General features: G+C 56.7%; 1 protein-coding gene across 3 annotated transcripts in view; it reads right to left on the bottom strand.

Moving 5' to 3' along the window:
- The window catches only part of BCOR (BCL6 corepressor), a 116,216-nt gene that overhangs the window by 75,293 nt on the left and 20,738 nt on the right, over positions 1 to 20,185 (bottom strand). Inside the window, exon 1 of one of the 3 annotated variants that reach the window (XM_033849985.2) lies at positions 12,162 to 12,285. The exons of 1 other annotated variant lie outside the window; for it this stretch is intronic. The gene's annotated coding sequence lies outside the window, so the exon portion shown is untranslated. Of the gene's footprint in view, positions 1 to 12,138; positions 12,286 to 20,185 lie in introns of those variants that run through there. One more of the 3 variants, XM_033849986.2, reaches the window with a different exon arrangement.

Raw genomic sequence — 20,185 nt, 5'->3', positions numbered from 1 at the left:
GAGGGGTTGAGTACCTTGTCCACGGTCACACGCCTGGTAAGTGGAAGAGTTAAGACTCAAACTCTGCCTCTCTAAACCCAAACCGTCTGTCACAGCCCCTCGTCACACGCCCCCTGACATTTTCTCACTTCCTGGAAAGGAACATTCTTTTCAGAATCAATTAGTTTCCAAACCTGGCTGTGCATCCGCGTCAACTGTGGTGAGAGGTGAAGATAGAGATTTCCAGGTCCCACCCCAGGTCTAAGGAGTAAGGCCAGGACACTGCATTCTACGCTGACACCCCAGGTGATACTGAAACCATTGGTGAGTGAACCAACCAGCAGGCCCTGCTCTTCAGCCAGGTTATCATAGACAATTAGAGGGGACCAGCAAGCTTTTCTTCAAAATATACCCAGTGTCAGGACATCACTCAGCATATGTGCTCATCTGAGTCAATTGAGACTTTCTTGATCTTACCATCTGAGTCTTCTCCGGCCCCACACAACTAAGAGACAGAACCTAATGGTCATGTATCTGATCAATAAGCACATCGTGGGCAACTGGTGTGTGACGACACCTTGCTAGACAACGTGGTCCCTCCAAGAACTTACAAGTGAGCTGAGGAGATAAGGTGTAACCGAACAAACAAAGGATAAGTTTTGTGGCTGTGACGATAAGCACAAAGGCACCTGGGAGATTTCGACTTAAAGGTAGTCTGGGAGGGCTCTATGGAGGAGGTGTGCCTGGAGCTGGGCGTCAAGGTGAGCAAGGAGATCACTCCAGGTGGGGGATCCAGGAGCTGAGCCTCCCTCAGGGAGCAGAGGGGGCAAGAGGGTGTGGGTGGGCAGTGGGAAGCCTGGGGCTGCCGGGCAGGTGTGCTTGTGTCATATGGAAACCACTGTAGAGCAGGTCCAGATTGGTGGCGGTCGGGGGGGTAGGAGTGGGAATTTGAGGCTCGATCCAGATTTTTCTTTTCTCAGTTTCCAAAAGCTACTGTCATTAAAGATCAAGGACCACATTTCAGCTTTTCCTGAAAAGTAAAAGAAAACCAATGTGCTTTTATTTCCCAGGGCATCAGCTAACATCTTCCCCCGGATGGTTTTTCGGGAGACACTTGGGAGAATTTTCAAGGAAGAAAAATCCTTTGTTTCTGCCCTTCAGGAGCTTGAAACCTCATAGGGTCCACCAGAATGCCTAAAAGGAAAGAGAAAATTCCAAGTGCTGGCAAGGAGAATTCTCCTATTCAGTTCTGGGAATATAAATTGGCGTGACCCCCTTGGAAAAGGTTTGGCGCCATCTATGAAAGCTGAACACAGGCCCAGCGACTCAGCTTGTGGGTATAGAGACACCCGGCAGAAACGTGTCCATCTATTCACTAGAAGGCATGTACGTAAGTGTTCATAGTGGCACTATTGGGAATAGCCCCAAAGCAAAACTACCCAAGTACCCGTCAACAGGAGAATAGCGGAGAAATAAAATGGGTGTATTCATACCATGGAACAGTACACAGCAAAGAGAACGAGTGAACCACCAGCACACACTATGGGTGGATCTTATAAGCAAGAGGAACCAGACACACAAAAATCATATTGTAGATTCCGTTTCTATGAAGTACCAAATCAGGCAACGCTAATCACGCTATTAGAAGTTAGGTTAGCAGTTATCTCTGGGGCCATAGTACTTGGAAGGGGGCACGAGATGATGTCTGGGGTGCTGGTGATGTTTGCTGATCTGGGTACTGGATATATATGGGTGTGTTCATCAAGCCCGATGCTAATGATCTGTGTGCTTTTCTGTACAGCTATCTTGCTTCAATAAAAACGAAATCATCACCACTGTCATCATCGTCTAATGGGGAATGAGGGCAGAAGGCGCAGAAGGGCCTCTGGGATAGAGTTGCGAAGAGATTTACACGGAGAGTGACAAAGAAACAAAGCCGAGGGACGTTCCGACGTGGATAAGTTCAAGATGGACCCAGTTAAATCAAGCAAAGTTGTCAGTGAAATCAGAGAGCGAGTTGCAGTTGCAGGAGTGCCCGACACGCTCCATCATGGTGGCTGGTCTAGGAGGCGATTACATCCAGCTGGTCCCCTCTCCAGACCTAGGCCAGGATTAGTTACAGACGATGGATCAGCTCACACACCTTTGGAGACAGGAGGCAGAATTCCCCCAAATAAGAGATGGTCTGAGTCCTCATGGGGCCCCACCATTAACCATCTGCCCCGACACTCCATCCTCTCTGCTTGCAAGATGTAAATCTTGATGCTGCTACCTTGAATTTTTAGACAGTGGATTCCTTTGATTGGAATCACTTTGGGCAAAGGTGATTATACTCCATTAGCTGTCGGAATCAATTGAACAGCGAGCTTTCCTTTCTAAAGGGAAGGGCCAGTTTCCAGTACTTTGCTTACTGCAGAGCCCTGGAGGAATTCATTGAAGGGAGGCCCGATTTTAAACGTCATCACTTTCTGAAGAGACATTAGGCATCCCTCCCACATTATTCAAGGATGGCATGAGAAAGGCAGGGCAGGACTGGGGGGAAAGGAGCTGTAAGGAAGAGCTGCAATCTTCGACCTATTCCCTTAAACAATCAGTGCATGAAGGCCTGTCCTAGACAGCCAGTGAGACTAGCTAGAATGTCTACTTGGTAGTAGAGTGAGGTCCAGTGGTGACACTTCCTGGGTCTTACTCCAGATTTGTGTCACTCCAAGACATGCTCAGAGGCCAGCAAGGACACTTGCTAGGTCTCGGGTCTCCTGTGGTTTTTCCCACCTACACCCCCATCCTTACGTAGGAAACCCAGGCAAGAAGAAAAGTCTCCATCATGGTGTTCTTCTTCAGCATTGGGATGGCCTGTGATCCATCTTCCCAGGTTTCCTGAGGTTGGCGGCCATGATTCAGAAGCGTCTGGACCCATAATAAACCACCTCAGGGATGTGAATGTGTAATTATTGCATGGATTTAATGTAATCTAAAACAGAGGATTCCAGCAAAGGCGGTCATATCATTTCATATACGTATTTGTATATATAAATGTCTTAGCTAGAGATACATAGTTTTGGTTTGAACCATCTGTTTCAGATTGCATTACTGTTCCCAAATCTTCATCCCGCCCTATATCCACGCCCTTTGCCACGTGACTTTACAGTCCATCCCTCTAGAGGTGGAGTGGCCCCCCCACACCCCATTGATGTCAGGCCACGAACGTCCTTCGGCCAGTGGAATGTAAGCAGAAGTAACAGTGTACAAGTTCCGAGTCGAGGACTTGAGTCATTGCATTTCTACTCTACCCTCTTGCACTTCTGCTATTGCCAGGAGGCCGTGTCCCAGGTAGCCCGCTCGTCCTCGGAGGATGAGAGACCCAATGGAGCAGACTGGACCCAACCCACACTTGCGGTCAAGCCCAGTCGGGCACAGTCTAACCACAGGGGATCCATAGACACGGATGTGATAACTAAATGCTTACTGATGTCAACTACTAAGTCTGGGGGTCGTAGCTCGTTATACAGCATAATTGCAGCAAGTGTGGACTGATACACCACCTGGGCACTTTAGTCCATCAATGCACAATCTACCATCTAAAAGAACATCTCATCTCTCCCTTACCCCCTGTTTTTTTTGACCGTGCTGTGCAGCGTGTGCATTTCAGTCCCAGAGCAGGGACTGAACCCACACCCCCTGCATTGGAAGCGTGGAGTCTTAACCACTGGACCGCCAGGGAAGTCCCTCCCCTTACCCTTCTTAATTCTTCATAGATTTATTATAACCTGAAATGTTTTATATATATATATATATATATATATATATATATATATAGCTCATGCACTTATTGTTTCTCAAGTAAAACAAAGTTTCATGATGGCCAAGATACTGTTTTGTTCCCTGCTATAAACGCCCAAAGCCCTAGTAGGTGCATGCTAGGTGATACATAATTATGTGCGGAATGGGTGGAGAGTCCTTTTTGCCTTCGATTAATATGCCTCTTGTCTAATTTGTGTTCCTTTGTGAAGCTCAACGACTTGGTGATAGGCAAAGTTGAGGAAGAAGAAAACACTTTGTGCAGAAAAAAAAAAATCTGTGAGCAGGAGATCACCGGATACTCTCCCCGATGAGGGGTGAGGGCTTTTTTCCCTCAAGGAGCCGCTCCCCGTGGTTAGGGCGCTCAGAAACCGCAGCAGGCCTCCAGAACTGTGACAAGTCAGCAGGTGGCTTGGCCAGTGCCGTCCGATGGGACCACGACACTGCAAAATTCCTGTGGCCCATCTCAGAAGCCTTAGGAGGTTTCTGTGTGTCAGTTCACTGGGGGGAACTTCAAAGGGACTGATGTGGCTTCCAAGAGCCATCAGGACATTTGACTCCCTGGCACTGGGCCAGCATCACACGTTAATTAAATTATACGGCAGAAACACCACAATGTCAAGGTCAGACACTACAGCCGTCAAAGCCGAGCATTAGGTGCGGTATTTTATAGCACAGAGCAAAGTATACCTTTAAACAAATTCCCTTATTTTTCCCGTGTCGTCTGTTGCCTCTGGTTCTTCAGACATCTGCCGTTCGACGCTGCCCATGTGAAGAGCATCGGACAACTTTGTCTGAGGGTCCTTAAGACCCTCTCTGGCTTGTCAGATGCGGGGGTCGGGGGTGGTTCCTGGGATCGTACCCACTTGCCCCGTCTGACCCTCAACTTGGGCCTGAAACGGGCCTTTGTGAGCCAGGAACTCCCCGAGGGAGAAGGATGTATTCTTCCTGGCTTTGTCCCGAAAGTAAACGCTAGTTCTTTCTTCGAAGATGGTTCTATCAGCAGGGAAGCAACTAGCCAGGCTAGAAAATGGGGAGGGAAAAAAAAAAAAAAAAAAGGCTTTCCCTCCAAATAGCTTTTTAATAAGCACGGCTAGAAACTCTTCATGAGTGTGGAAACTGTCCAGGGGAAGCCCCCGGCTCCGAGCAGAGCTGAGCCAGGGCAATTCTCTCAGGCTGGGAAGGATTATGAAGCCACATTCTGGGTTTCGTCCGGCCTCTCTCGCGGTTACTGATGAAAACTAGGAGGCCATAAACTCAGGGCCAGATGACTCACGTGCAATCACCGAAGCAAAGCTGATACCAAATGTGTTTGTCTCGTCTCCCCAATACCTGTTAAGCACCTTCTATATGCCAGGCATTATTTTACTTGCTTTATCTCCATCAACTAACTTAATTCTCCCAACATGATGAAATCTGTTGTTTGATCTCCCCCCACTTTTATAGACAAACAAAGTGAGGCACCGAGAGCCATTGCCCAAGGCCACACTGAGAGCAATTGCCTAAGGCCACGCAGCTGGTCAAGTGGCCGAGCCAGGTTTGGAAGGAACCAGGGCAGCCTGGCTGCGCCCTACCAGCTACTGTGTTGTCTTCGCTATTGAATCCCGCAAACCTCCCACGAGCTAAGAGCAGTAATAAGGTGCTGGGGGCTATAAGGGGAGCACCCTGTACAAGCAACGTATCCATGAGGGCCTAAGTAACATTTTAAGATAAAGTTAAATTAATTCAGATCTTTGAAGGGGTTTTGAATTCTTTCCAAGGGTAGGAGTGTTGAATAAATATAGTGCTTTCAAAAACCTGTGTTCATTGTACTTGTTCTTTACATTTTTCTGTGGGTTTGGGATTTTTTTTTCAAAATAAAATTTAAATGTTTTTAAAAAGAATAAGCTTTGGGCTTCCCTGGTGGCACAGTGGTTAAGAATCTGCTTGTTAATGCAGGGAACATGGGTTCGAGCCCTGGTCCGAGATCCCACATGCCGCGAAGAAACTAAGCCCGTGTGCCACAACTACCGAGCCTGCGCTCTAGAGCCCGCGAGCCACTACTGAGCCCTTGTGCCGCAACTACCGAAGCCCACGCGCCTAGAGCCCGCGCTCTGCAACAAGAGAAGCCACCGCAATGAGAAGTCCGCGCACAGCAACGAAGAGCAGCCCCCGCTCGCCGCAAGTAGAGAAAGCCCGCACGCAGCAACGAAGACCGAACACAGCCAAAGATAAGTAAATAAAACAAATAAATTAAAAATAAATAAACAAAATGAATTAGATTTAATAGACTATCTTGGGGGACTTCCCTGGTGGTCCAGTGGTTAAGATTCCATGCTTCCACTGCAGGGGGCACGGGTTCGATTCCTGGTCAGGGAACTAAGATCCCACATGCTGCGGGGCGAGGACAAAATTTTTCTAAAAAAGAAAATAGACTGTGTTGGGGAGGGTAAGCAAGAAACCGGGAGCGGTGATTGCCTATAGAGAGGCAGCCTGGGTGGCTGAAGAACGGTGTGGTGGGACTGCGGAGAGGCGCCCCTTGATATTCTCGGAATTTTGTGCCACAGGCAGGTGTTGTCCGTAGCATCTGCCGTGCACGTGACATCGTCTGGGTGGAACCTCAGGAAAGAGAGCGCAGAACTCCCGGTTCCCAAGTCCCTATCCAGCAGGCTGGCTGCTCAGAGTGTGGGGAGATCTTTGGTTATCCAGCTGTAAGTGGAAGGTGGGCAGAAACACTCCATCCACTCTTTGGCCGGCTTTAGGTGCTGTGAGCACAGAGAGGCTTTCAGCCGCGTGGGGCTTAAGTGTCTCGGGGAGACTGTAGGTTCTCTAAGGAGGGGCCCAGAGCCCGGTAGCCTGGAGTCTCCCCCAGCCACCCCCAACAGTCTCAAGCACCGTGCTCAACAGACAGAGGGGGCTCTATGGAGTGCTTGTGGAATGAATGAGCCGCGCTCACCTTCGGACAGGGTCCATCTGGCCCGATACTCTCCCCGTGACATGAAGGGGTACCTCTTGGGGCCTGGATGTCACACTTATCGCGAGTTAGCAGTGCTTCCCAGCCATGACACACATAGAACGTGATGATATTTTTATGACGCACGAGGGTAAACAGCGACCAAGTGTTCACAACCACCGCACTTGGCTGCTCAAGGCCTGAAGCTACCCTCACCCCTGCCAGACCCACCAGGCCGCCCCGAGGGTCTGGGCCACTGGCAACCCCGTCACTCTTGGCAAGCTCTGGGTGGACGGCTGCAGGGGCCATCCGCTGGCTGTCTGCAGCTAGCCACCTAGATGAGGAGAGGGCGGGCCGAGGGCACTGCTACGGGGCAGCAGGCTTTCCTGGGGTTCGGGCTAGGTGCGAGGGTGTGCCCCGGGCTGGGGGGCGACGTGGGCCTGAGTGGTGGGCTGGACGGGGCAGGCTGCCAGCTCCAGCTGGCCCGCGGCCAGGAAGTCTGACTGAACTTGGGCCAGCCCTGTTGGCCCACAGACTCTGTAAGCTGAACTGCTCCAGCGCTCCTGGGCCTTTGTTTTCGCTTCCCCACCGCTCTCCCTTAGTGTTTAGGAATGTGCTTTGAAGGTTCCAGTGTGTTTTGCCTCTGCTTAGAGAAACCAAGAGCAGAGGCTGGGCGGAGGCCAGATGGCTGCAGGGAGGGCACCTGTGATCACACTGCGAGCGCCCCAAGGGGCGGGTGGAATCCAGAGGGCGCAGAGTGGGGGGGGGCACTTAAGCCAGCCCCCTGTCTCTGCTGGAAGACTGTTTCCAATGCTACACCTTGGAGTCTCGGGTTTATTTTGTTAAGGGAGGCGGTATTCCCTTACCAGCTCCCCCAGAGAGCCTCCATTTATCCAGGAGCTTTTGGGGGGCAAGCTACACTCTCGTATTTGTCCAGAGCAAGAGAGAGAGCTGCAGGTAGTGCTCGAGCTAGAAAAGTTGCCTCCTCCATTCGCACGAGACTCACTCTCCCGGCCTGCCTTGGGCAAAGCTGGCAGGCCCTCCGACGACAGCGTAGTGAGAGGCCCTGGTCCAGATGGCCTCTCTCGCACCTCCAACCCTGGGAGAGTGGCCTCATGTCCAGGCTGCCCTCCCGTAAACCTCGCTGTGGCCCTTCGAGTGGCCAGCTTCCTTCTTCCCTCGCCCACCGTCCTTCATGGCCTGTGTTACCCCCTACTCACCTGCTCGGGCCTTTGAGGGCTCCTAGCACTGTGGTCTCGTAGGCCCAGCGCAGCGCTTTGCACACAGCAAGCGCTTAACAAACGCTATGTGACAAAAATACCTGGGCTCTGCAGTGACCAAGATCACCCTGGGTCCCTCTCTAACCAGAAGTCCTCTTCCTCCTCTGATTCCCAAAGCAGGGAGCTCTGGGCTCTGGTCCTACTTTTGCCACTGATGTGTCACCTTGAGCTAGCGTTGTCACGCTCTGAACCGATTTCCTCAGCTGGACTAAATGGGGGCTCAGTAAAAGCCCTGGCGGCTACGCTCTGAGATCTGCGCGCACTCCTGTTTTCCCAGCTGTTGCTTTAAGCCCCGGTCTGGCCATTTCCGTCCTGCCAGGGCTCCGGTCTTAGTGGGGTCCCTGGCCTTCAGCAGAGGATGCTTCCTCTGCTTTTCCACGGTCCGTTTAGCTTCACAACCTACACACCTGGTCCTTGGGCTCCTGACACGTCTGCTCCTCTCTGCCCTCACAGCCATTTATACAGCTCCGGCTCCCACGTGCGACGGGGCCGTGGCACATGAGCAATGACTCCAATGCCACAAGGGCACCCGAGTCATTTTTCTGCAGCTAGCGTTGTCTGTTCGGAGCTACGGAAGACCTCCCTCCTGCCTGGTGGTGACACAGGCCCTGTTTAGTTCTGTGTGGGCTCTGGACTTTTTTTTTTTTTCTTCTTCATTTCCATGTCTCCTTGATTTCGGCACGAGAGTTAAATGTGCCCTCAGACGCTCTGCTGAGGACAAACAGAGAGTGACCCGAGGGATCCCTTCCTGTCTCTCTCAGAAGATTCACTTTCTCTGCCCAGGTAATGACCGCCTCCCCCCCACCCCAGCCCACCCCAGCTTCCTCTCAGCCTTCGTATATTTAGTGCACGTCGCCCTGGATAGAGTTTAATTAGGCACCAATGCACCCAGGGGCAAGGACCCAGGACCCCTCTCGGGCTGAGCAAATGGGGCCCAGCCCAGGCACAGGAGCCTGCAGCCAGCCTCCCCCCTGGCTGGTAAGTGATGGGCTGCCAGCAGGTAGAGGAGGCTGTCCATTCTCAGCTAATGATCGCCTTAGGCGGCGAGCTGCAGGGTGCGGCCAGGGACAATTGTATGGACCAGTTTAACAGGGCTGAGGGGGGAGGAATGGCAGAAGGAAAGCTCGGTGCGTGTGTGTGCTTGCGTGTGCTTGCGTGTGTGTGTGTGTGTGTGTGTGTGTGTGTGTGTGTCCTGGTCTCTTTTCTCTCTCCTCCCCGCTGCCTTTCCCTCGTTCTTACTCTCGCTTTCGGTTTTCTGTTCTGTTTCTAGCCCACGCGAGTTGAAATTAGAAAGGTCTCTGCATTCATTTATCTGTTTTAATAAAGACAGCATTTTTAAGCAGCGTATTTGCAGCAATTGAGTGCTGAACTAAACACCAAGCCAACTAAACGTGTTAGGGGGAAATGGAAAGTCAGTTTACAAGAAACATATAATGAATACGTTCTCTGACTTTCCCTAAGCCTTTGTCTGGCTGAGGACAAGACAGAGGGACCATAATCAACTTTAAGAAAATGAAAGACGGTACCGAGGCAAAAGGAGAACAAAAACGTTTGGAGCAGGAAACGGTCCTTGAGAGGGGATTCTTGAGTTAATAATAAATGTTTTAAAAAATGAATCTTTTCTTGCCTTATTTTTAGTCAACAGCCATTTTCTCCTTCTAACTACAAAGGCTCCAGAAGGCGCTAGTTTGTACTGTACCTGTTCACAGTCACTGAAGCCGAGACCTGGAGGGGGTAGGGAGAAGGTGGTACAACGCACCGGCAGGAGATGCACGGGACTTTCCAGAGGCTGATATACCCGGGATAATGGGCATTACTATTGCACAACACCAGAATCTTCACGTGGCCTGACTTCCAATAAACTGTTCCCCTCCTCACCCCTTGGAGAAAGTGAAATGAGACATTAGACTTTCAATAATCTCATAGGGTGATGATCAATCAAAACCCAGAGGAGAAGTCCAATTTATAGAAACTGTATCTGCTTCATTGGGCGGCTGAAACCAGGGAGCTGATAAGAACACTGTGCTCGCCTTTGATGTGTGAAGTTGCCCCGGAATGACAAATGCCAAAAAAAAAAAAAAAAAAAAAACCCAAACACTGCCTGTACACATGGGGGCTCTTCCAAGGGAGAGGGTGCTCGGGAGAGGCCCATGCCGCTGCAGATCACTGTAGCGACCACATGTACGGGCCACATAAAAACGATTTCTGTTTATTATCTTTTGGCTATTTTAAGTCGGCCTTTCCATCTTTCCTGTTTGTATTATCGCAAATGAAGTTTATTTGCCGAATTAACTTTTAATGGATCCCCTACTTTATTCTTCAAAGTTGGCTTCCAGGACTTGGGCCTTTTTAGTCCGGACCCCTCTCGCCTCTGTGACCAGCTCTCACCCCTCACCCCCATTCCAATCCTGGAGGTGAAGGGCTCTGCCTCTGTTAACTCCTTGCCTGCTGGTGTCTTTTCTCTGTAGCTACTAATCACCTCCTTTTGATCATTGCCAAGTTCTCAGGTTGAAGGAAGGAGAAAGGACCTCTTGACCATACTGGCTGGCTTTCCACATGAGCCTGAAAATGTCGACAAATTTGAAACATCTGCCGGTCTGCTTTGGTCTGATTGCTAAAATATGCCGACCCCAAGCCCCCTCCCCCCCCGCCCCTTTTAATCTGTTTCATATTCACAAATTAAGCATTTAGTCTGGGTAATAAATCAGGGCGGTTTACGAGGCTCACACGAGACAAACAAGCGAGTAGGGCGCAACACTAGCCCCTGGAAGCTGCGTGCGCGGAGCTGCCAGGAGTCGGGAGCTCCACGCGCTCGAACGCGGAGAGCAGCCCTGGCGCGCCCTGACATGCCGCCAGCACCCACACTTTGGCTGGTCCCCGAGCGGGCGGAGCGGACGGGTGCAGAGGAGCAGCCCCAGCCTGGGCCCACACCCTCCAACCTTCCGCGCGAACCCGCGGCGCCCGGCCCGCCCCAGCTCTGGGCAACTCGGCGCCCCCGCCCCGCCAGGGAGGGGCCACTGGCAAAGGCGACAGCCTCAGCCGGCACACACCCTGTGGTGGGCCCATTAAGCCTCTCCCAGCCGAGAAGCCCAGAAAGCTGGATGCCCCTCCCCCACCTCTTCCATCCGGCTGGGCTCAGCCTTAAAGATCCCAGGCCCGCAGTCGCAAGCAGTACGAAGGATCCCCCTCCACATCCACGAGTGACCTCCACTGAGCCTGGGATCGAGGCACCGCCACCTCCCCCCCCAATCTCCCCGCGTTGCCTCCTCCCAGGTTTTGGTCCCAGCAGCCACAAAGCTACTTTCCGATTCAAAGGGGGGGGGGGGGCGCGGGGGAAGGGCTCTCCTTTAGAGTGCATCAAGGCTTAAGAGAGGCATGGGGAGGGGAGCAAAGGCACAAACGGGGCTCAGGGCCCCGCTGCAGAGACCCCCGTCCGGGCTTTAGCGACCACCCAAACTCAGGGGGCTTCAACCTGTGCGTTTCCCGCCCTCCCCTGTGCATCAGGGAGAAGCGGACCTGGACCAGGGGTCTCGGACCAGTCCCAGCCTAGAACCTCGGGAGACCCTGAAGGGGAGAGTGGCTCCAGGTCACCTCGTCCGAGCCTCCGTCGCCGTGCCATGCTCAAGTTCCCTATCGATTGGCGTTCTCAAACACTATCGTGGGACGCGGCGGCAGAGAACGGAGGGCGGGAAATCGGGAAGCCGGAACCTGCAGCCCACCCCGGACCAGGGCGGGGGGGGGGGAGGAATAGGAACAATTCCCCCATCTCGCAACACGGTACACGCATCGCCCTTCCTCTCTTCTCCCAGCACACATTCCGACTGCGAAAGCCATTACCGCCGGCGCGCGAGAGACTTTTTAAATATTTACAGCCCGCTCTCCGCACGGTAGCCTGATCCATCTTGTGGGCGCGGAGGCGGGGCGCGGGGCTCAGCTCCGGGGGAGGTGCGGAGCTGGGGCGGGGGGCTCCAGCCGCCTCCCCCCGCGGCCCGCGGGTCCGCCCGGAGCTCCCCACCTTGTCCTCCCCACCAGGTGGGGAGGGGGCCGGAGACTGCGCGCAGCGCGCCCGGGGCCCTGCCAGGGCCTGAGCAGGCGGGGGGCAGCGTCCGGGAGGAGGGAGGGCCGGGAGGCTGATTTAAAGGTTCTCACCGGGAAGCGAGCGAGGCACAGACCTGAGAGCCGCCGCGCGGTGAAATCCGAGGAGCTGTCTTGGCGAGGAGGGGCTGTCAGAGGCCATTTATCTCTCGCCAGAGTGGAGGCTCGGCTCCCACACCGCCCGCGAGTAACAATGGCAGCGATCAGCAGCTCTGCACGCGCTTCAGTGCATGAATGGATTGCGGAAGATGCCTGAGCTCCTCTCGGCTCAGGCGGCTCTCGGAGCGCCCCCTCCCCGCCCGCCGCCCCCGCCCCGCCGGCCTCCTCCGGCCGGAGAACGCGCGGTGCGCCTCTGGGTTCGCGAGTCCGGTCACTCTCACCCCGACCCCCCGCCGCCCTTCCCCCTGCCGCCGTTCCCAGGGCCCTGGCACCTTGCCACCGCGAGTCATTAGGGGCTGAAACTTGACACAAGCCTTCCCGACGCAGACACCCCCGCCAGCCCCCTTCCCCCTTCGCTCCCCTCGCGGCAAGTTTACTTTCAAGGAGTTGGACGGTGTTTCCGCCTCAGAGACCGGCCGCGCACGGGTCCCAGGGGGAGGGGGCGGGCTCGGAAGGGTGTCTTCACCTGTCCCGGGGCCTAGGGTGTTCGCAGGCCCCCGGCTGGCCCCCAGCCCCAGCGTCCAAGGCCTGCGCCCCGTCCTCCTCCCTTTGTGGCGGCTAATCCACCGAGAGTCCCTGCGATCCGCACATGCACACGCAGTTCGGGCACCGCCACCCGGACCCACACGTCCGGCCAACTTTCGGGTCAGCGGCATAGCCGTGTTCTCAAATTCTCAGAGGCTTACAGTCTCGAGAGTTCGCAAAACGCCACAGACGGCGCGAGGTCGGCCGCAGAAGTGGTTCCCTTTAACTCTGCAAAGTAGGTCTCATAAAAGTCCCCCTCCAGTTGCTGCCTAGGGCTGGGAGCAACGAGGAGCGCAGTGAGGGATACTCCGAGCCCTCTTAGGTTTGCTTTCGGGGAGCTAAACCAGAACCTCAGCATGTTTCAGTCCCGGAGGTCGCCGAGCCCCGGACGCTGCAGCCTGGGGCGGGGGAGGGGGCGCCAGGGGTGCGCACTCGCAGCGATCCGAGGGCAGTGCCAAGTAGCCCGCGAGAAGAGGCCGAGCTGAGCCTGGGTTGAGGGAAGGCGGTCACACACGTGCGCAAAGAGCGAGGCAGCGTAAAAGCTGAGACGCACTCGGGGAGGCAGAGCGCGACCGGCCGACCCAGGAGACTGGCGAGGGCAGGCGAGAAGTTGGCAGCGAAACAAAGCGGGAGGAGAGAGCCAGGGAGGCTCAGCCGCAGACCCGGAAACGCAGGCAGCAGCAGATGCCCGAGCCCCGACGCGGAGGCGTGCGCAGCCAGGCCCTGCCTGGCGTCCCCCGATTTGCGCGCCCAGGGAAGCCGACGCGGACTCCCGGCAGGGCCTACTGCCAGAGCTGGTCTCTGTTGGGCCTGGGCTGGCTCGGCGAGTCAGCTTGGACCTTCCCAGCAGATGGTGGGGTCCACGGAGTGGGCTTAAACGATAGGTACCCCTCTGGTCCCCGCCCCTCCCTGACCCCCGGACAAAGGTATGGGTTTGAGGAGCTCCGCACTTTCTCAAGGCAAGAGTGCAGCCCTCGAGTCTCCACCCTGGGGCGGGGGGGGTGGGGGCTCTGGCAACTGTTTATCTGACTTGGAGGCGCTGGGAGGCCGCCACCCTCGACAGAATTGACATTCCAGCTTCCCGGTCGCAAGACCCCTACGGCAAAGCCCACGCCCTGACTTTCCAACAATCGGGAAACAAGACTGGACTTCCCGCAAGGAGGAACAGCGTCATGTGAGAAGAGACCCCCAGCCTCAAGTTCTCCGCCGCTCCTTCCCACCCCACCCCCCACTAGGCCAGCAGCGTCCCCTACTCACTGATCCTCCCCACTTCTCCCCCCGCTGTCTCCGCAACCCGGGGCAGCAAGCCGCGGAGCGCGCCTCTCCTCCTCGAATGAAGCTGAGCGCTTTCCCGCGGCTGTTGGCTTGGCGGCACACTGGCTGTACCCACCCCCACCGCGCGCGCGCACACACACACACACACACACACACACACACACACACACACACACACACACACACACACACACACACACGAGTCGTTCTCGCCCTTCCTGTCTCCCTGCTGGGCGTCCTCGAAACCTAACTGCACAGCCTGAGTGCAGAGCCCCGGCGGAGTGGGGAGCCCGGGAGACCAAGCGGAGGTGGCCAGAGGAGAGGAGGAGAGGGCCCGTAACAGGGGAGGGGGCGCACGCCTGAGAGAAAAGAAGCCAGCCCGGAGCCACAGCCTGGAGGACAAGGGGAGCATAAAGGGAAAGCCAGCACTAATCCCTCAGCCAGCCTATGTGGGGCCTGACGGTTTACAAAAGCCTTTTCCCTGAATATTATCTCCTTTGCACCGGCCTCCCCACCGGGCTGTGAGGGAGGTAGAGCAGATAGCGTTACCCCCACTGGCAGAGGAGAGACATGGGGCCCAGAGGGGTTAAGAGAGGTCTGCACCAAGGTCTCAGAGCTAAGAGTGGTGGAGGAGGCCCCAGGCCTGGGGTTTCCTGCTCCCAAGTTCACTTTCCTGTTCAATAGCTCTGTGTGTGTGTGTCTGGGTGAATATCTGTGTGGAGGGGAAGGGGGATGGCCGGACGGGAATGAACAGTCCAGTTAGGGAAGTCCAGGAAGGAAGGACACAGCCTCACACCTCTTCCTCTACTCAGGTCTCACCCAACAGCCTCCGTCCGCTCTTTCCATAGCAGCCTGCGAGCTGGCCCCCAACCCACCTGCCCAGGGGTGAGCTGTCGGTGCCTGGCCATGCCTTCAGCAGTGGCTATTCCAGAGGTCTTGTATCTCTGGGAGGCCCCGCTCTGCTTGTCTGCTCAGCTCTCCTCTCTGCCTGTCATCCCCACCCCCAGCCTCGGCTGCAGGATGCCTCGCGTCCAACTGTGGTTTCCGGGCAATAAAACAACTATTAAAGTCTCAGGCACGGCTGGTGATTTGCATCATATCCTCTCGTGCATGGATTCAATATTTAATACACAATATTGAATACGGATATTAAAAATCAATAGCTGGGGATCCCTGGGGAGGCGGCACAGTGCGATCCTGCTTCGGGAACACAACCAGCTCCTCTAAAGAGGCAGGAACGGCAAGTTCCCGAGCCCAGAGCCAGGGGAAGTGAGGAGTAGTGGATGCCTCTCAGCTTCCTGATATGCTGAACCGTACCATTCCTAAGTCACGCTAAAGGGAGGCCAAAGGAATGATGTGCTCCCAGGCTCTACTAGCTGCGGAGTGGGATGGGGTAGGATTTACTTCCAAGCAAGCTACCAGGTGGATGGAGCCGTCCTTTTTGCTGCCATTTGCACTTCAGTTTGGTTCAGGTCTGCGTCCTGCAGGCAAGCACTCAACACTTCCCACCATAATGGCTCCTTCCCAGGGCCTCATGACATCCATCACCGATAGGCCCCATGGGGAGCTCTTGGCATAAGCTTTCAGGGAGATGGACTGGGAATCCCAATGGCTCAGAATATTCTTTGCACAGTAAAAGAACTGTGAATCAGGCTCGGAGTCACAGGGTCTTCTGAGGCACCACCAGCCTTCAAGACAGAAACCCTCGGCCATGTGACCTGCTGAAGGGCCTGGTGATGGCTGGCTGGTGACAGAGAAGGGGACGACGACGAGAAGGAGGCTGGGACACTGAAGTACTCCTGCTACAGAACAACAATCCAGATTGTCTGTTAAACAGCCAGGAGAAGAGCGAGCTCCCGGGACGCACAATTATCTTTTCAGGCCTGAAGAGGAACACAAATTACTTTCTTCTTTATCAAAACACAGAAATACACTTTCCTCTACACAGAAACAAGGTTCTCGCGCACTGATAGCGAAGGGGTGAAGAAGAATAAACATCTTTGAAAGGATTCCTTTTTTTCTACTACAGAAAAGAGAAGAGAAACTAACAGTGGGAGACACACTTAGGTTATCTGATTGGAAGGGCCTGGAGGTTTATAGATGCCAAAGAACTAGGTGAACTTGACCTATTGAAGTGTTATCCCAGACACTAACTTATAATATTAGTTTTATAGATTCCCTTTTTTTTTTTTTTACCATAGCTTAAATCAATATGGATCGAGTCGGAAATCTTGCTCTGGCTATAAATAGAAAGCACACCTCAGGAAAACCCCAAAGTGGCAATTTGGGTAAAAGTTAGAAGGGAAGGAAAGAGGTGTTAGAAAATGACAGTTAATGAGCCAGTGGCCTTGCCCCTTTGTTCCCTAACAGTTGTCAGAGAAACCATCAAAGGGAGGGAACAGGGGGCCCTTCTCAGAACTGTCACAGGAAAAGCTGATGCTCTCTGGCTGCTGTAGATCCCCTCGGTGGTGGCTCACAGACCCAGCCCCCTGGGAGTTTGCCTGCCTGTATTTATGCGTTTCCGGGCTCGGGGTGCAGTCACTTTTACAACCCCGGGCCCCGGGCCTGTGAAACCCACTAGCAAAAGTTCTTTTCAGAGGAAGACCTTCTAGGGCGAATGTTGGATATAGAGCAACTGCCCCAGCATCGTCAGCAACGTCCTCCTGAGTCCTTCGGCGCTACCAAACTCCCTGGCTCCTTCCCACCTTGGCCGTCGGGCCAGGCTCTGGGCCTCCTTCAGACCCATGCAGACCTGACAGTTTGCAGACCCCGCAGTTTGCACCTAGCAGGGTCACGTGACTAGGGTATGAGACAGCTGGCCAAGGGAGAAGGGAGGCTCAGCTGGGGGGACCCAAGGGCCCAGGAGGGCCTCCTGGCACGAGCTCAGAGCTGATTCGCTTTGGAGGAGGTAGGCAGCCCCGGTGGGCCTCCCCACCACCCCGCCCTTCTGAACGTTTTCCTGGAACCAACCAAAACTGCTGGTGGAGTTGTTCCTGAAGCCTCTCCGGGACTCTCACTACCTCCTGGTTCAAGACAGCGAGGACGATGGCTTTCTGCCCGTGGGATCCCCTGGATACCATCTGCATCCACCAAAACAAGGGGCTTCAGATCCTGGCGCGAAGCCTCACAGTTCGGATAAGACTCTACCTCCCCTCCCGTGCCCCACACAAACACACCTCCGAACTGCTGGGGTGTACACCGAGCTTGAGGCCAGGGTCCGCGGAGGGACGGTCCCCACCACCAACAAGTTGCCGGCGGAGATAACAGCTGTGGGAGGGGGAGGGGAGCCGCAAGCAGCCACGACTGAACGGTTACGATCTAGAAAATTCAGCAAGAGGCCGCCGCGGTGGCGGCGGCGGCTCCAATTAGCTGAGCCAACTGGGAAGGCAGAGAGCGAGGCGGCGGCCCCGCCGATCGTGGCCGGGGCGAGCAGGCGGGCGGGAGCGCGGGGCCTCGGAGCTGCCCGGGCGGCCCTCGCCCGGCACCTCCCGCGGGCTCTCGGAGCGCGCCTGGTGTTTACACACTGTCCTTCCGACACGGGATCAAGTTTCAGGCCGCGCTGGAGGCGCCGGGGGCCGGCCACAGGCCCGGGAGAGGGGAAGAACTGGAGCGGGATCTAAGGCAGCGCTGCGCGGACAAGAAGGCCTGGCGCGCGTGGGCACAGCTAGTGCAGCGGTTCCCCCGGCGGTGGGGCGAGGGGAAGTCCATCGGGCAGGGTGGGCAGGGGCAGGTGGGCCTGCGAAGAGCTATCCGGAGGGAGAAGCATCTCCGAGTCGCAAGAGTGGTGTGCTTTGCTCACTCTGGCCGGAGAACTAACCCCCGGCGAGGGGAAGGAGTGCCCAGAAGCCGGGCGCGAAGACTGCTCTGAGCGCCCCTTGCGAGCTCTTCACTCCTTCCCCCCAGTTCCTTTGATACACTACCGGATTCAGACCATTGTTGGGGAGGGGGGGGGAATGTCTGTGGGCTAGAAGAGGAATGCGCTATTGGAGACCTCGAGCTTCCCCGCGCGCCCGGGCCCCGGGGCTGCCGAGGCCTCGGGCCGAGTGCCGGAGAGCTCGCCGCCCCGCGCCTCCTCTGAGCTGGCAGCGCGCGGGTGCCCCACGCTGTCAGGCGGCGGCGGCTGAGCTTCCAGCAGCACAGGCACACTGTAAACAGCTGCGTGCGCCCCCCCCTCCCCGCCCAGGCTGGGAACCTCACCCAAACACCCTGTCGCCTTCTCTCCGGCTCCCGGCAGAGGCTGGGGGGGAAGGGGGGAGGCGCCGAGGGCGAGGCTTTTGTAGCCGAGCCCGGAGAAGAAGGGCCCCCACGCCACCCCCAGGCCACCGGGGCCCGGGAGCGAGCGTTCTGAACCTGCAGGGGTGCGGGGTGCTGCGGGGAGGGGAAGGAGTCAGCGCCTGCCCCCTCCCCACTGAATGTCTGCTTTGTTCCGGAAAACAAGGGAAGCATTAGGCTGCTGCCCCCGGGGAAACACAAAACTTCTTTTTGAATCTCGGGAAGGGCGGTTGACTGCGCTACGGGGCTCCTGAGACAGACCGAGGAGGGGAAAAGCTGAGAGGGCGGGTGGAGACAGGGAGACTCCGGAGGGAGGACGACGGACGGGGGGCTGGGGGTGGTCAGCCGCTCAGGGTGACCGGGCGGGAGACCCGGGAACCCGACTCGGCGCGAAGGTGCCGCGCGAGTTCCAGCGAGCAGCCGGCCCGGCCAAGTGGCGCCGGCCCAGCCGGCGGCCGTGCCAGCTTCCTGCCCTGCCCAGGACCGCGGAGCAGTCGGGGACGCCGCCGCAGGCTGGCCCAGAATCGCAGAAGGACAGCGGGGATGGGGGGCGCAAAGCTACAAGTAAACCCTGACTAGAACTTTCTGCACCACAGTTCCCCCCCCCCCCCGAGTGGGCCCGGACCCCGGGCCTGTGGGGCGTCGGCTCTGGGCTTTCAATCTTGGAGGAGGAAGGGGGCAAAGGCCCAGGGAGCTCCCCCGCGCGGGAGCTAGGGGACAGTCTGAGGTGTCTTTGGTCCCATTTGATGACCGCTAATCCGATCGGCTCCCAGGCCCGCTGTGCCGTTGCGAGAGGGCGGGTCACTTCTGCCCTGGCCGGTGCGTGCGGGCGAGGGAACGGAGCGAAAGCAGACCTGGAGCTCTCGCTCTCCAGCTCCCTGTCCTCCCCCGACCGCCACCCCTCACTTCGCCCTTCCCGCACCTGAGGAAGGGGAGGACACCCAGGCTCTGCCCCACCCTCCGCGGGGCGCTCCCCTCCGCCTCGGAAGCTCAGAACGAGAGCGAGGGTTTTCCCCCTTTCCCCTGGGCTCGCTGGGTTTCCAACTTCCTCTAAACCTCCCTCCTCGTTCCGAAAAGCCCCGAGGAGGGGAGCGGAGAGGAAGCACGCAGCTAGTGTGCGAAATGAAGACCATGTGTGGGGACGGCGGCATCAGAGTGCAGCCGCCGCGGGGTGGGGGGTGGCGAAGGCCCCCGCGCGGCCGGAGGCTCGGGGCGGCAGCAGCCAGCGCCTCTGCTCGGCGTTGGGGACGCGGAGCCGCAGCGAGGAACAGCGAAGAGGCTGGGCCGGCCTCGTGGCGGGCAGCAGGGAGGGGGGTGCGGGGGCGGCCGCGCCGTGGGGGGCGGAGGGCGGGGACGCAGCCCAGGCTTCCTGGGCCGCAGCTGCGACCGAGGGCGCAAGAGCAGATCATGCTCGGCGGCGGCGGCGGCGGCGGTGGCGGCGGCGGCGGCGGCGGCGGCGACGGCGGCGGCTCGGGCCCGCCGCGCTCGCAGCTGAGAATCAACAAAGGGAGGCGGCGGGCAAGCGGGGGAGGGGCGCCGCCGAGCGTTCGCTGGCTGCTGTGGAATAATAAAAAATAATTAATAATGATAATAAGAGAAAAATCCCCGGGCTTTCATGGCTCTGGGTTTCCGTGTGGCTGCAGCGGGAAGCGCGCTGTCCTTGAGGCGGCCTCTCTCGCCTGGTCTGCCCGCCCCTCCCCCTCCCCTTCCCTCGCCCCCTCCCCTCCCCGGGAACCGGGAAGAGAAAGGTCTGCAGCTGACAAATATTATCCATTCTCCCCATCGATCGCGGAGTGTACAGATGTGAGCGCTTGATGTGCCCGCGGAGCGGCGGATCCTCCCTGCTCGCTCGCTCTCGCCCTGGCTCTGC

The sequence above is a fragment of the Tursiops truncatus genome, chromosome X (assembly GCF_011762595.2).
Source record: "Tursiops truncatus isolate mTurTru1 chromosome X, mTurTru1.mat.Y, whole genome shotgun sequence".
Taxonomy (NCBI): domain Eukaryota; kingdom Metazoa; phylum Chordata; class Mammalia; order Artiodactyla; family Delphinidae; genus Tursiops; species Tursiops truncatus.
This window is presented reverse-complemented; position numbering and strand designations above follow the sequence as displayed.